The sequence below is a fragment of the Triturus cristatus genome, chromosome 10, assembly GCF_964204655.1.
Source record: "Triturus cristatus chromosome 10, aTriCri1.1, whole genome shotgun sequence".
Taxonomy (NCBI): domain Eukaryota; kingdom Metazoa; phylum Chordata; class Amphibia; order Caudata; family Salamandridae; genus Triturus; species Triturus cristatus.
The window spans coordinates 445,183,538-445,200,754 of record NC_140593.1 but is presented as its reverse complement, the minus strand read 5'-3'; the positions used below and the strand labels follow the sequence as shown (position 1 = coordinate 445,200,754).

The window sequence follows — 17,217 nt, the reverse complement described above, 5'->3', positions numbered from 1 at the left end:
ACAGTGTAGCACCATATGCTGCTATTATGTGAGTTTTAAAACAGTGTTTGCTCCTTTAAGGACTCAGACCACCAGTATCCAATCATGCCTAGCAGGTGGCAGTTTCTTCAGTTCTTTTTGAAGAATGTAGGTCAGTAATAGGAAAAAAACTCAAAAAATATCCGCTTTTCTATCCAACAGGGAGGCAGGTGGGTCGCTTATGACTTCAATGGAGATTACCCTACGAGAGAACTGAAGTTACAGGTAAGAAACAAATCGTTCTTTCGTAAGCGATCTCCAGCGATAGTCATATGTGTTTGAACAGAATAGCAAGCCCATACCCAACAGTGATGAACATCATAACGAACACAATGAGTTCGAGATCAAGCAAATTCATTTCTGTGGGAGGCTTGTCCTACTTGAGCATCTGCTTGGGCATTCGACTTCAAGCAGTAATACTTGGTGAACGTGTGAACAGATCTCCATGTAGCCGCTTTGCAGATCTCCACTACAGGAATATTGCTCATCAAAGAATCCGTAGCTGCTTTGCCTGCGGTAGAGTGGGTCTTAGATTTAGCTGATAAGGACTTGTTGGCTTATTCATAACATAAGAGAATGCAGGACTATCATTCGTGAGATGGATTGCGTACAAGTGGTTTGATCTAAGCTCGCCACAAGTCTTGTCTAGAGAGAACTTCAGAACTCGCCTCACATCAAGACAATGAAGAGTTCTTTCAGCCAGATTTGAAAGATGCTGTAAGAAAGTCTGTAATGAAAATGTGTGATTAACATGAAAGTCAAACTACTTTGGGAACAAATTTAGGGTGGGTCCTCATAACTACTTGGTTAGAGTGGAAGATGGTGTAAGGCCCATGAGAGCATAACACCTGACTTTCACTAACCCTACACGCTGATGTAATTGCTACAAGGAAAGCTGATTTCCAGGAGAGATGCTGTAGGGACACCTTATGAATAGGCTCAAAAGGGGCCTGCGTAAGAAGTGAAAGGACTATGTTTAAAGGGGAAGGATACCTGTTAGGAGTGAAAACCTTCTTTAGCCCTTGAAGAAAAAAAGGTTTGTGAAAGACATTTCCTGTAGGCAGTGAGCGCAGCCAAGTGGACTAGTATGGATGAGAATTGTAAGCCAGATTTTGCCAAATGGCGAGGATAGGGAAGGATGACATCTTCTTGGCAAGTTAGGATCTACGTTCTTGGAAGAACACCAGATGCAAAACTATCTTCCACTTGAAGGCATATGCTCCGTAAGATCGTCAATGCAGTCTTGTGGCAGATTCAAGTGATCATATTGCACTAGTACATGAGACATGCTACAAAATTCAAAGAGGATAGATTGGGGTGCACCATCTGGCCTCCGAACTTAGTTATCAGGTCTGGGCAGCATTGCAGCTTGAGATGTGGAGACTGACCGGTGAAGGTGGTCTGTGAATCACCAGTGATGTGGCCATTCCAGAGCTATCAGGATAAGTCTGGCTCTCCAGTGGGACAGCTTAGGAGGACTGCTGGAATCAGAAGCATTGGTGGAAAGCCATAAAGAAATTTGCCTGACCAGTCTATTCAAAGGGCAATACCCAGAGTCCCCGATTGGAAGAACCTCAAGGCAAAGTCTCTGCATCTTTGTTTCCTGCGGTGCCAAAAAGGTCGATGTGCGGATAGCCCACAGCTGGAAGAAATCTTGCAAGAAATGGTCATGGAGGACTCATTAGTGATTTTTCTGTAGAACCCTACTGATGGTGTCTGCATTTAAAACTGTGCACACCTGGTAGGTGGGCTGCCATGATATGCAGGTTTCTAGCTATGAGCCATTTCCAATTGCCTGGGCATCGCAGGACAAAGATCTGGATCTTTTCACTATTCGAGGTTGGAGAGACCGGTTTCATTAGACTGGGTGGAATGGCAACATGAAATTAGAAACTCTGCTGTGGGGGGGGGGGGGGGGGAATAGGTGGTTGGGTCAAGTTTCGTCTGAGGGGATTTTGAGGTTGGGACTCTTTAGGAACCTCAAAAGTGGGGGATGTTTGGGAGAAGGTTCATATGAAATCCTTTCAAGACATTAGATCAGAGTTTGATGCCAGACTCCCAATTTTTTGCTATCTTCAACTCTGCTATTCCATCTCCCTTTATCAAGAAGAACTGGAGAATGTCCCCGAGAACATATCTGGGAGTGGGTGGGATATCTCAAATATACAAATCACTGGTCATTCACTCCTCTACAACATTAGATGATTCGAAGGTTAAAGGGGAGGGCTGTGCCGGAGAGCTGGACGAAGCAGATTGGAACGATGCATGCAAGTCTCTTCAGATCCCAACAATATCCTCTAGACTCTATCTCATACAATGGTGATATCTCAGTTGATGCCATTTATCACCACATCGCTTATGTAAGGTCAGCATTCATAGCTCTCCTGCTTGAGCCAGGTGCCATGACTGAGGGGTTATTTCTTCCATATGGTTTGGACAGGTCTAGTGATTCACACCTATTGGTCTACCATTCTCAACGTCCTCTCTGCAGTGGTAGGGGTCCCCATCAAGTTGAAGCTACGCATTACACAGTTTGGTATCATGGAGAATGCTAGAGGACTCTGGGGGGGGTACATCTTTAATTGGTCTGTGCACACTCATAGCAAACTGCCGCATAGCCCACCACTGGCCATCCCCCAACAGCCATCGCTGTGGAAACCTGGACACATGGCATGCACTGGTGTGGCAAATTGGAAGAAGCAACGTTTGAGGGGAGGAACAACCCCAGAAATACACTAAAATATGGAGAAAGTGGTGGGACCATTATATGGTTGGTTAATAGAACGCATAGGTGCCGCAATGCAAATCTGGGGGTCGGTGGGGTCATGCGGATATGGGGATCTCACACTGGATTGTTATGTATCAGTTTGTAAACTGAACAGAATCATTGTTTGATATCACCGTTTGGAAGTAAAAAAATGCTTTGTTGTGACTCTGGTTTCAAAGACGTGAGACGGAGCCAGGAATGCATACTTACGGTGATACCATGGCAATACTCATCTGCTACTAAGAGAGGAGTCTGCTGCGGTGCGGAGTACTTAATTAGAAATCATAAGACATTCATTCACAATCTCTAGGAAGTCATCTCCTTTGTCCCTAGAAGATAAATGGCAAATTGTTGGATAGAGTCCCAGAGCAATCGATCATATCTACCCAGTAGGGCCGTAGCACTGGCTACTTTCATACAAGTTGAGGCAGTGTTACAAACCTTGTGACCAAGGGAGTCAGGTTTTTTGCGCTTCTTAGGAGGGACTGAAGAAGCTGGTGTTGTAGCATGCGGTTTCTTGGCCGCAAGAATGACTAGGTACTCACGAGGTGGATCCTATTGGAGAAAAAGAGGATACTGCTCAGGAAGTCTATTTTTTCTGTAGCCTTGAAAGAGCTGGTTTAGTTGAGGCCGTGGTAAAAAACAGTTCCATTACTGGCTCCAAAAGACTGGGAACCAATGGAAGCAGAGGTCTTGAGGCGGACTGCAGGTGTAGCGTTTCGAAGAGAACAAATGCAGTAGGTGTTGGTATCAGCATCTGAATGCTAAGCTTTGCAGCCAATCCAAACAGAACCTCTTGAAATGTGGTAATATCATCCACTGGAGAGATGAGAGGTTTTGTAGAATCAGATAGTGTAGGAGAGCACCGTACAACAGACCAGGATTTTGTGTGCCTAGATCGATTCCTGGATGATGTACGTGTTCTGGACCGTGATCTATGGCTGCAAACCCGGATCTGTTGACTGGGTGTGAGTGTTTGATTGGTTCTGATGCTCCGTCCATCAGCACCACCCCCTTTTGTACTGCAATGGGGAGAGCCCCTAGATGAACGCCTCGAATGACGTCTGATGTGAGCTATGGCATGCTGTGGAGCACAATCTAGGCCTTGGCGGGGCTACAGGAGGCGTTCATGCTGTAAGAGGAGGAGCCGGAGGAGGAGGCAGCGGCATTGGAGGCAGAAAATCTGGGAGTACTATTGGGGAGGAAGGAGAGTAGGCCCTCTAGTATTCTGCTTCTGGTGAGGAATAGATTTGCATCCTCTTTTCTGGAGTCCTCGATGTCGAGATAGATTTCAACAACTACTGCCGGCTCTACCTTCTCCTGTGTGATCTCATTAGACGCCTCGATGCCCGATCCTCTGTGTTGATGGCTTTTCTTGCCTCTATGTTGAAACGTTCCTAGACGTTGACCTTGCAGAGCACATGGACAGTGCACGTCTACCTTGCAGTCAATGTGTCTCCCTTCCTTGGCGGCGATCCAGTCCTGGACAGCAAGCAACTCAGTGTCGTACTTGGTCTCGATGTCGAATCCCTGAATGTCGACCGGGAGACATGTTTTCTGGCTGGCACGCTTTTTGGACCTTCCACAGTCCTCAGAGGCAGATGTAAGAGATCTGGTGTAAGTGACCCTCTTCTCGTGCTGAGGCCTCACCTTGAGACTGGACTTGCTGCCTGTGCTGTGCCTCCATGCCATAAAGGTGAATTTTCTCTCCCTCTCTCAGGGTACAGCAAGAAAACTTCCTGCAGTGTTGCCACTGCTCAGGAACATGTGTAAGTGGAAGGCAGAGAATGCAGATGTTGTGAGGGTCTGATTTAGCCTTCCTCCTACAGGCAGGGCACTTCTTGAACAGGGAAGGCATAATTCTGAAGAAAATGCCTCAAAATTCTGTCAGAAAAGCCTTAAAACCTTGAAAGGATGACAAGGTCTAAAAAGGTGGAGCTCAATGCTCCAGGATCCTGTCACCAGGTGCCAGAAAAAAGGACTGGAGGCAACTGCCACATGATGGGATACTGGTTGTCTCAGAGTCCTTAAAGAAGCAGACAGTGTTTTAAAACTCACATAATGGCAGCCTATAGGCCTACATTGTCCTATCATTCATCTTCTACCTTTACAAAAAAGGGTTTGTGAAAGCTTGACGGTGGTTATGAAATGTTCCCTTCAAAATTCATAATTGGGCGTATTTTAACCCTTTTGTAAATGCAATCTAAAGTATTTCCCCAATTTAGCCTGTTTTCTAGGCTGTACATTCGGTCCTTAAGTGTTTCTGAAGGCCTTCCTGATAATCTATGAAGTGCTCCGGGATCTCCGCACATGGGCTGAGCTATTCAAACACTTGTGACTATCAATGGAGATCCCCTACAAGATAACTACCAAACCCAGGGCAGTGATTTTTAATGGTTAAAAAAGGCACACCTATCCAACTATAAATCTGATAGAAGCATCTCAAATTCATTTTCGCAAGCATCCAACCTACTAGATAACAAGCTACTGGTAGACGTTTCAAATGTAAGCAAACATGATTAAAACATTAATCTAGGTTAACAGATGCTCATGCATGTTAAATCAATCTCCTGAAACAAATTGGCAAGGAGACAGACTAGAATCCATGTAATAAAGGAGAAAGAGGTGGTTAATATGTCAGGGCTGAAATAACTGATTATTGCTCTGTAAATGTTTTTAAAACAAAGATTAAGTATTTTTACTACTCAAGTCCAGGGTACTAATTTGTTAAGCACTTGAAAACAAAATATGCATTTTTTTAATTCACTACATCTCCTGTGACCCCACAGGTTAGCTTAGGATAAACTGTCTGACCCCATATAATCAACTAGTATTGATAGATGGATGGACTTTTAGTCATTATACCAAGGGAACAGACAAAAACTATCGCTAACAAGTTACATAAATTTAAGTACTTTTAGATTACATAATGAGAATACAAACTAAACTATCACCACCAAGACATGTATGAAATGGGAATGATGGATCCGGAAAGTTACTAAAAGTATCTAGTTAAAAATTCAAGCTGTTAGTGATCCATTATCTCTTCCAGACTGGCTCTATATCTCCCCAGCTATAATAAATACGTTTGAAAATACTCAAATGAAAATAAAGATTCAGCAGCATGATATATGAACAGGGAAGTGTATACAAACATTAACCGTAACATCTGCAACTAGTCAGTGCTCACATGAGGAACGTTCTTTAAACATTTAATCCCGAAATGGAAGCTAGCCCATCTTCTATTTTGATTAGTATTATGAGAAGACTGTTCACATGGAACAAGAGAAGACTCTGTATGCGACAAACTAAAAGCATACAGAAAATGTTTTGATATCAAATACAATGTTACAGGTTGAATGCTGAGAACTGTTATGGGTATTTGTTTCATGGTGCACTCCTGTCAATTCATAGACCCGTTGCTGTGCCAAAGTCCCAGGACACTTCAGCAGCAGAAGTGCACTCGCCTATTACCTGTACACCTATTGGACTCTTGAGCGAACCCTTATCTGATTTGATCAGAGACACATGACACTGGTGAGTTGTTTTCCCAGTTGTTCCACCTGGTTTGTTTTGGTAAATGAGGAGCATAAGGAGGTTTGCTAGCATTTCTCATTTACATAGGAGTGACACATAAATATTAAAAATAAGTTAGGGAAAAAACTTCCCATAGAAGTAATAGAGAAGTGACAGTTCATGAATAATTAGATGAATTGGAGCAGATGAGGAATGGCAAAAAGTGATAAAATAACTAGTGCAAAATGTAATGTCAAGGCAGTGAAATTGTTCCTGAATTCAAAGCAAATCGCAAAATGTAATCATTTATTGCTACTGAGTGTTTAAGAATTCTTCTCTAGCGCGCCATGCCACAAAGTGGTCTCAAAGATCTGGGTATGTACGTGCCAATAGCCCATCCAGATGAGGGAACAACCATTACACTAAAAAAAAGGAGGCGTTTTATTCTGAAAATGTGATTACAATTCTGCCACTCCCAAAATTAGACTGGTCACTAAAATAAGAAGTGTAACAACCATATTTTAGGATAGCAACCATAACCAAATATTTAACACACTATTGGAATTTATGTCCAGAATTGAAAATTTAACCATCTACATTTGTAACATCCTAGTGTCAGTTTTAAATGCCCACCAATGAGATAATGCAATATTACATTATACATTTCTAGAGCTTCAGAAACCTGCAAATTTGATTTCGCAGCTGCCAACATTAGTATGCTTTTCAAACAGAATGCATCCGAATTCTTCTTACTGTCCTTTGGGAGTTTCCAACGCTCCCAAAATCTGAGCTTGTAAAGACACTTCGGAGTAGATGGCCAAAGTCGTTTTTTGGCTGCAGACGCTCTGAATCACACATTAACTGACCTTGCAATTCCCAAAATTGGGTGGTTTGGCCATGTACTAAACTCCTTTGGCAAGTCAGCAAACTCTATGACTCGCAAAAGGGCCTTGCGGAATCCTTCCCAAATGTAATTAAGCCGGCAGTGAAAAGATTCCCCATTGTGATTCGCAATGGTAAGTTTCAAAGGTTTGCGTCTGCAATTGCAAATCTTTGAAAACATGCCAACACCTTAAAGGACATGGTCACTGATTCACAAAGTGCCGCATTCCCTGAGAGATAGCTTTCGCTCTGTGAATTTTGTCAGACACACACAGGGGTAGTAGGCAGTGGTTCTGGGAACCACTGCCGGCAACCCGTGATGTCTTCCTAAACAGAAAATATTTTTTTAAGTAATGCCTGTTCCTTAAACAAAGGATGCTTGTTAAATGAAAACAAGATTCCAGCTTGGAAATGTGAATGCAGGGAAGGAGATCGGCAGTCCCTTGCAGGCCACCATGCCGGCGTTGGTAGCCAAAGTAGGACGCAAATCGCGACTTACAAATGAGCATTTTGCAATGCAACCTGCAAGTACCTAGATTGCATCACAAGATCATAGGCAGGGTGCAAAAAGTAGGGTCTGCTATTTGAACCTATTTGCGACCTGCCTGTTCTTAAATCCTCAGGCATATCCGCACAAAAAAGTAGTCCAGTGTAGCTATTAGTTCAGAAAGACAATAGTTTATTTTTCTCTATATTATAGCAAGAAAATGTATTTAACGCTGTACTTTCCTCAATGCACAAAAAACGCCCTATTATAGCCAAAGGATATATCAAATGGACCTAGGCCTAGAGCCAACTTTAAGAAAAAATTATTACTGAGTATAAACCACTGCTCCCTCCACGCGTTGAATCCCAATATTCAGCTGCGACTTCATACTACACCTTCACTGATCATTGCTTAATTTTAATTACTAAAAAACATAAGCTGCCATGTTCCCCGATAAGCGATTGTACCCAAGAGTAAAAGATGTAAAGTAATTCATCAATTATAGGTTTTAGGTTGGTTTCATCCTCTGCATCAGCCAGCCATCATTCACAAAAGTGTGCTCTATCTTAAACTAAATGACCAGCATTAACCCAAGATTTTGCCCATCGCTTTTTTCAGATAACATGCTCTCACTGTGTTGGCATTAAACAAATCTGTTTAATGATATCAGTAAATTAAAACGCCCTCCGAGATTTATGCATTTTAAAAGCCTTGGGGCACAATATGAAGAACTAGGGGTTCGATGTACTGAGCTTTGTGGTCACAAAGCCAGGGATTTAGAAAATCAAAAGCATTGCAACCGTTAAAAAGGTAAATAGAAATGTACAGAGGACACATCATGAGTTTGAGGTGGCTTGCAGAATAGCCTTTGCGATTGACTGCGAATAGGAGTCACAATAGTATGTGCAACATGTTTGGAACAACAACTGTGACACAATCTATTAAAATTCTTCACCATCATACACTGCATGTCAGCTTTTCTTTTTGAAAGCAGCACCTGTTCTCAGTAATGGGTTGCTAATAAAAAGTTTGCTATGAATGAATGCATGGATGGGGTATTTGGTCACTCGTAGGCATTTATCTGTTGAGTTCACGGTTATTTTCAGAAGTCACAAAATGACTCCTTCCTCAAACAATAAGGTAGGAGTTGCCCCTGCAAATCAGCATTTTGAGATGCAATGAACTAGTGCATGAGCCACAGTGCAAAATTAAAGTAGGGTCGACAAGCAGATGGTGTGCAATCAACACAGCAAACGTTGCCATCCTCCTCAGCACATTGGAGCCTGCAATGGGAAATTACTTATTCATGCCATCTTTCTACCTTGACAGTCTTTTTAAAATGGTTTATGACATATTTAAAAAAAGTTCACCTTTAGGAGTCGGATATGAAATGTCAAACAGCTATGGAAAGAGTATATGTTGACTTTCTTTGCTTTCGCTGCCACCAACAATGGTCACCAACTCGGATAAAACACATTGATCTGATGACATGAAGGGATGCTAACTGCTTGAGAACTGAAATTTCTGCTTGATCAGGAACTCTCAGCATTTGTCGGGACACCATTGGGCTATCAGATGAGGCAGAGAAGGCTAACGGAATACCCATCAATGGAATGCATGGACAGCGATATTCAGTTTACTTTATACAACAAATTATTTTCAAATGATGAACATACTGGGAAACGTTGCATGAACTTTTACTTCAGATGAAAACAAGACCAATATGAGATGAACGTTGTTTAACAGTTATTTATCAGACTGGTGCAACAGTTTAACACCAAGGTATAAACTTTGTTCGTACAGAAAAAACCATAGTAGTGCAACTGGCTGACTGCGTTGGGAGGGAATGAACCTCCATTCTGAATAGCCAGAACCACAAGAAACCAAGTGTATGGTCGGCCTTCGCAATCAACTTGGTTATCAGCTGTTGCAGTTACAATGTGCCTGTGTGTGACTAAGAGGGCTCGATATTCATCATCATGTTGCACATTCATGGGGGGAGCGTGGCCGAAAAAGCAATGGAGTAAGATGTGCACGTCTTGACCCTGACAGAGGGGCCCTGTTTACACATGAATCCTGACTGTTCAAAGACCGCCACACTCCACTGGCTGAGTGGCAGCTCAGCCCTAGGACTGAAGATGGGACCAGCACATGGAGAAACCCCTGCACGAGAGGATTGCAGAAGCCAGTACTCTGTCATGCGGATCAGAGATTGAGGTCTGCATTGCAGGGGGTGGTTTCCTTGGGCGGGGACCTGGAGGTTGCCTGAAGTGAGTGCGACTGTATTGCTGGCCCTTGGAAATGGTTGCTGCTGACTGTGGTGTATGGGGCAGAGACTGCCACTCGAGGAGAACAGGAACAGTGTGCTGCACTACGTATCCATTAGTGGAGGTGCCCAGAAGTAGTGAGATCAGGCGGGGCCCGGATCGGGTGAGAGTCCTGCTGGGAGTCACGTGCTGGACTGTACTGGAGGTGTTAGCTCGCATACGAAGCGTGCAACCATTTCTCAAATAAGTAATCTTCTGGAGGTATCCTTGATGTGAGGTGGAAACGGGCCCATTGTGGGGCCTAATGCACAATCCAGCTGGGTTGTGGAACTGGCAGAGGACAATCATCCTCCTATAAATTATTTGCTAGGAGGGCCTATAAGAAAATACTTTATTCCTGGCGGGCACTTAATCTCTGGGGCTCGTGTAGCAGACAGTTACTCAATATAAGGCTGGTCACAGCCACAGCTCTGATTAATGAGGCAAGGAGTGATTGCAGGGCCAGAACAAACTTTCTGGAGGGACCTGGTGCCATAGGGTTACCAGATTATCTGAAAGACTTCCCCTATATGCTGCAAACAAACTGCAACTGTTGAGAACTGTATGAATACAAGGGCAGGATGCGCTGGAGGGTCAGAGAAACAGTGCCTCTGTTGACCACAGCAATGATGGTGCGCACCAAGGCAGCCAAATCAATGCCGGTGAAGACTTGATTACTTCTCTACCTAGCAACAGTGAGGCTGGCTCTGTCGTTTGGACCCCACTGGATGAACACACTTGTAAAATCCTTACTGTAATTAAAGAAACTAAAGCTGCTCTTGAATGCTATTCCACATGCATAAAGTGCATGTAATATCAAGTAAAAGAGCAGGAACAGCGCATTACCTGTATTGATGATGTAATCCTGTGATCTCAGCACAGGCACAGTCTTCCCCAGTCACTCATCCACCCTTGACTGAAGCCAGTCAGACCAAGCGATCGCATGAATGGAGACCGAGAACGCCTTCCATGCATTATCCACCAAATGGTTGGGGAAAAATCAGGGACCTTGGCCGGACAGCGAAAGTGATGCTACTAGTCTCTGCTGCTAAACTCCCTTCTAGGTACCGGTACGGTTTGGAGGCTAAGAATTAACTCTGAGAGACTAAGCATGGCAAGAAATAGGTCACTCCATCCCGGACCTTCACTTCCCCTATCAGGACTGTAGCAGGCAGACAAGCAGTTGCCAGCATGGAAGTGGACTGGTCTTACCTGCTGGAGTAGAACAGAGAATGGGATGCATGCGACAATCGAGTGGGTGTGTTACTCTGTGTGTGTATGTATCTACACTAAACAGACATGTGTACACCCTCTCTTTAGACTGAAATAGGTTTTATAATCCTTCCCAAATCCTAAAACGGAGGTGGGTTGAAAGGTGTTTTCTTACTTCCTTCCAGCAAGTTGCAAAGGAGTGAATCAATGGTTTATGACCTCAATTGTTTTCGCACACCATTGAAAAGTTACCACCTCTCAAGTTTGGGTGGTAGCTGGATTGCTGAGGGAAAGCTGGCACACTGCTCCCCTTTGGGACTGATGTTAGATAGTCTTGGGGAGGAGCATGAAATGTTAGAGTACCTCCATCTCCTTACCCCGCCAAATGTTTACCTAAACAAGAAGCTTTTTAAAAGCAGGGCCTGTCTGATGGACATGGGCAGTGTAAAAAAAAAGAAAAAGAGAAAAAAAACGACACCGTTTGGGGAAAGCAAAATGGAGGTGTGGTCTACTGTCCCTTGCAGCAAACTATCCATGCATTCACAAGAGGTCACCAACTACCATACAACTACACAGTTGCATCACAAATTACATTCCTTTTCACAAATCAGTCTGTGTGTAACTTGCTCATGCCTGGCTGGCAAATGGGGGTTATTACATCACTTCTTTAGAGTACTTGGTGAAAATGTTAGGTTGATGCTGTAAGTATGTAAATTCAGAACAAAGACGAACGCAATGTGGCCACCAGGACCTGGGTCTATATATTTACAAAATACTGGTCATATGGGAGTCTTCCGTATGGAGACCATTGTGTGCATTAGCAGTATTCATAATCAAACCATTCAATAAAGGGAATGAACATACAATCTGGGAATTCATAAAATATTTGTCTGCATTCACATGCACATCATAAACCTTGACACAGGTACTGATGTCCAATGGATCATTGTGTGATACAAAGATCCCTTGATCTACAGGCCGGAATATATATATATATATATATATATATATATCCTACTGGCGGTCGCCAGTAGGTAGTTATAGTTAGGACCACGTTTCCATAGGAAATCCGCAACATTCTATTTTGAATAACTTTTGCGCCGGTCGACGAATCCTCGCGAATTTTTCAAAATAGGTGGGGCGCTACGCTCCGCTCCTACCCTGAAAGTCTCGGGGGGTTTCTTCAAGCGGGGGCTGAGATAAAAGGGGGGTCCCAAAACGCGTTTTTCCCATGCATTTTTCCATAGGACCTTTAGACACAGCTACAGCCCGAACGGCTGAACAGAATTACTTGAAATTTGGCAGAGAGGTAGTCCTCAGGTCAAGGAAGTGCCTTTTGTAGGTTTGGTGTAAATCTGTTCAGTAGATTCTGAGAAAATAGCCTTTAAATCAATATATATATCTGAGCCAGCTTACGGTGCGCTTACGGTGCGCTTACCGTACGCGTACGGTGACGTGCGCGAGCGCGATTCTGATTGGCTCTTAGATCTTAGTAAACATTCGAATCGGCCGAAACCAGGAAGCGGCGGCCGCCATTTTCTCTCTCGCACTCTGAGTAGGGCAGCATAAATGAAGCCCAAAAATGGGTAAAGGGGCAGTATATTGAAATAATAATCACCCAGCAATGATATACGGGCCCCCAAACAACCCACAAGGCCAAAAAAAAAAGTATTTTTTTTTTCGAAAAATCGCCGATTACGCTTACCGTACGCGTACGGTAAAAATTTTTTTTAAAAAAAAAAAAGTATCCACACTCTCCCCACCCCATGTGCAAATGGTGCCCGAAGGGCACCATTTGTGCATGGCTTATGAAATAATTGAAATTAATAAACAAAACATTTCACAACGATGCGCATAATATGTCCCCCATGTGCGCACGGTGCGCGAAGCGCATCGTGCGTACATGGCCCATCTCGCATAATGTGGGCATGCGGTGCGCGCAGCGCGTGACCCCCGTGCGTGCATGGCACTAACTGCGTAAAGTGGGCGCGCGGTGCGCGAAGCGCACCGCGTGCTCACTGTGCGCGCACGGTGCGCGAAGCGCACCGTGCGCGCACGGAACGAACTGCGTTAAGTGGGCGCGCACGCCACGAATGGCGCAAAGTAAGTTAGCATTTAAAAAAACGTACAAATTCACTGAAAAAACCATAGGTTTCACACATGTTATAGTTAGCTGTACATTTTACTGATAAAAAACCAATGAAATTCCCCCGTTATAGTTACTGTAGGCAACTATAACTCACGCGACCGTAATCCTCTGCTGATGACATATGTGTCTTTATGAAAAAAAAATATTTGTAATATATGTATAGCTAAAATTTAATGGAAGAAGACATGGGCAAATAAGTGTCTAAATACAGTATTAGCATCAGCAGAGGATTACGGTCGCGTGAGTTATAGTTGCCTACAGTAACTATAACGGGGGAATTTCATTGGTTTTTTTATCAGTAAAATGTACAGCTAACTATAACATGTGTGAAACCTATGGTTTTTTCAGTGAATATATATATATATATATATATATATATATAGGGAATAACTGAATTATACAGACTCAAATACTGGTGTAAAGACCAGGAATTACAAAAAAAGTTGTGGTTTTATCTGTATATAGTCACTTTATGCACCTTGTTCACATACAGCTTTGTCTGCACAGTTTACCCTAAGTCAGTCTTTGTTCTGCACCTACGTTAGATTATGACTGACAAATCAATCCTTCTGAGAATGTAGGCAAAATCTTAGGAGCGGCATCAGAAAAAGCATCCTTACTTCTATAGGGGAGGCTAAAATAAAACTCTGGAGCAAGGGAACAATAGCACTACCTTGGAGCTGGAGGAAACAATGGTCCTTATGGTCAGTGAGTTGAAATAAACAGTGTGGGACTGTTTTATGACAGAACAACGCATGCTGTACAGCGAAGCTGTTACAACGCGGCTACAACTACCAAGTGTTACCGTTATCATGTACGATTTTACCACGCATGCCTTTACAATGAATTTCGTTGTAAGGGCATGAATGGTAAAGGCATATGCATGGTTAAGTGTTTACATTTGAATGTAAGCATTTTATAGGCAAGTATACACACACACACACACACACACACACACACACACACACACACACACACACACGGTTTATAATTATCTGCATAATTCATTTTTGTGGAAAACGGCATGCATGGTAAACATTGAACAGGTAGGTACAAACATTTCTACGTATAGTTTAGGGTGGGTATGGGTTTTTGGGCTTCGAGGGAATATTTAGGGTGGGTATGGGGTTTTGGTTCACAGTAAAGGCATGCATGGTAAACACTGAACAGGTAGGTACACACATGCATATATACATACACACACACACGCATATATACATACACACATGCATATATACATACACACGCATATATACATACACAAAAACCAGAGAGATAGAAAGTGCGTCTGCAGAGTGGTGGAGAAAGGGGGTGTGGCCTGGTATGAGAAAAACAATCCTGCTGTGTGGGACTTACGGAAGGTAATAGGAGGGGTAGTTGGCCCTCAAGGTTGACCTTGGGGGCCAACTACTCCTCCTGTTAACTCCAGTAAATCCCACACAGTGGGATTGCTAAGAGGTGTTCGGTGGTCGTGCTCACCTTTCTCACTGAAAAAACCATAGGTTTCAGGGACATTATAGTTAGTTGGACATTTCACTCGTATAAAACCAGAGAAATTCGGCTGTTATAGTTAGCAGAGCCAACTACAACTCGCTCCCCCACAATGCACAGCTGATGTCACATATTACATTACTCATGACATGCTCAGTGACATCACTGACATCATCCACATGATCTGATGCACCTCCTTACACCCTAATAAAACCTTTCAAACACCCACTCTAAAATACAGACTACCAATATCGAAACCATACACAGACCAATAGCAGTTAGTACATACCAGCTCAGTGATTCATATGTCTACACATGCATCTACCCACTAACCCATACAGTCACTCATACACGCAGTCATTCATCAATACAGCCACAGATATATCCACTCATACACCCATATAGAAACACACAATGCCACTCACCCAAAGTGTTACTCAAAAACCTTAGTCAGTCACCCAAAGAATTACACTGCCATTTACTCACCTTTATAGTCATACACACACCACGACACTTATTCAGACAGATACGTACTGTCTTCAACAATTACGGACATAGGCACACACTTATCCATGCAGCCACTGTCACAATAACTCACTGTCACATATACTCACATACTCAAACACTCACAAATACTGCCTTTCACATATTTACTTACACATATACCATTAAGACATCCGTTCACTCACCAACACAGCTATACATACACCCACCCACCCATACACTCCCTAACACATGCACTCAAACGCATACACCCAGTGAATCAGCCACTCACACATCCATGCAGGGAGTCACACCCACCCCACCTAAACAGACACTCAGTCACCCATACAGGTTCTCAGACAATCATTCTTCAAAATACCTTTGCATATACAGATACAAAATTTTTTAACTTGAGGACAAGGACGTAGTCGTCCGTGAGGAGGACGAGGACGTCGTCATCCATGAGGAGGAGGTCGTCCATGAGGAGGAGGACGTTGTCGTAATCGTCGTAGTCGTCCGTGAGGAGGACATCGTTCGTGACGACGTCCTCGTCCGTGACGTCGTCGTCAGGGATGTCAATAGTGATGTGGAAATGCCATTGAGGAGAGGACCAAGAATTCTGCTGCTGCAGACAGTTTCCTCAATTGGAAACGGTGTTGGTATGAGGGACACGAAGGCTCGTTAGGAGCACACAGTTTTCACCGAAGGAGGTGATTGTACCTTAGGTTGAGGTTCAACCAGAGTGGGGTTTTCTGGACTCAGGGATTGTTCCCCTTTTGAAGAAGGTGCTTTAAGTGCAAACCTTTGCTTCATATCCTAATGTCATAGATTGGTTTCATTGCCCTTGTCCTGAAGAGGCCAGAAGAAATTGAAGGCTAAAAAGCGTCCTCGTCGACAACTTCATGTAGAGGAGTCTATTACAAACTAAAAGTGTTACAGTAATAACGTCAGCACACAAAGTGGAAAAGGGTAGAGAGGTGTTATACCTCAGGTGCTGTAAAGACTACCTCGGAGTGTATCATCCAGATTTAATGTGTGAACACTAGTCATCAAATAACATGTTTGGGTATTGGTAATATAGAGTTTCGTTTATATATACACTGTTTTCTTTGTTTGTTAAATGTTTATATATTTTTGTATGTTTTTGTATCTATGAATTTTGGAATAATTTATGGTCAAAGATCGGTCCCATGGCATGTATGTGTGTTGAATTAATTTAGATCAAAGGTTTGTGTAGAATTATATATGAATGTTAGGGTAATGGATTGTGCCCTATGTTAAAATAAATAAGCTATCCATTCCTCCGTACCCATATTCTTTGTTTACGTATGATGTTCTATATCCAGGTATAGGAGGGTAATTTGGGTATACCCCTTGCTTTTGCCACATTATATGATGTCATCAGCAGTACATTGCGGGGACGCGAGTTATAGTTACTTCTACTAACCATAACAGCCGAATTTCTCTGATTTTAGACGAGTGAAATGTCCAACTATAACGTCCTTGAAACCTATGGCTTTTTCAGTGAATTTAAGGTTTTTTAATTGCCAATTTCTAACTATAAAGTCCCTAAACCCAATGGTTTTTTCAGTGAAGAAAATATATATATATATATATATATATATATATATATATATATATATATATATATATATATATATATACATATACATATACATACACACACATACACACACACACATACTTGCCTCAAATACTTACTTTCACCATGCCTTTATCAACCTTTTCATTGTAAAGGCATGTATGGTAAAGGCATATGCGTTGTAAATCCTGCGCAGTACAGGTTATGCGTAGTAACGGTAGTCATGTTGTAACAACTGCATTGTAAAGGTAATTTGTGGTAAGTCGCGTTGCAATAGCCGTTTCCCCTGTGGGACTGGCCTAT

At 42.9% G+C, this 17,217-nt stretch overlaps 1 protein-coding gene across 5 annotated transcripts in view; it reads right to left on the bottom strand.

Moving 5' to 3' along the window:
• ZEB1 (zinc finger E-box binding homeobox 1) overlaps nt 1–17,217 on the bottom strand; it is a 341,083-nt gene that overhangs the window by 101,298 nt on the left and 222,568 nt on the right. The window lies entirely within an intron of this gene.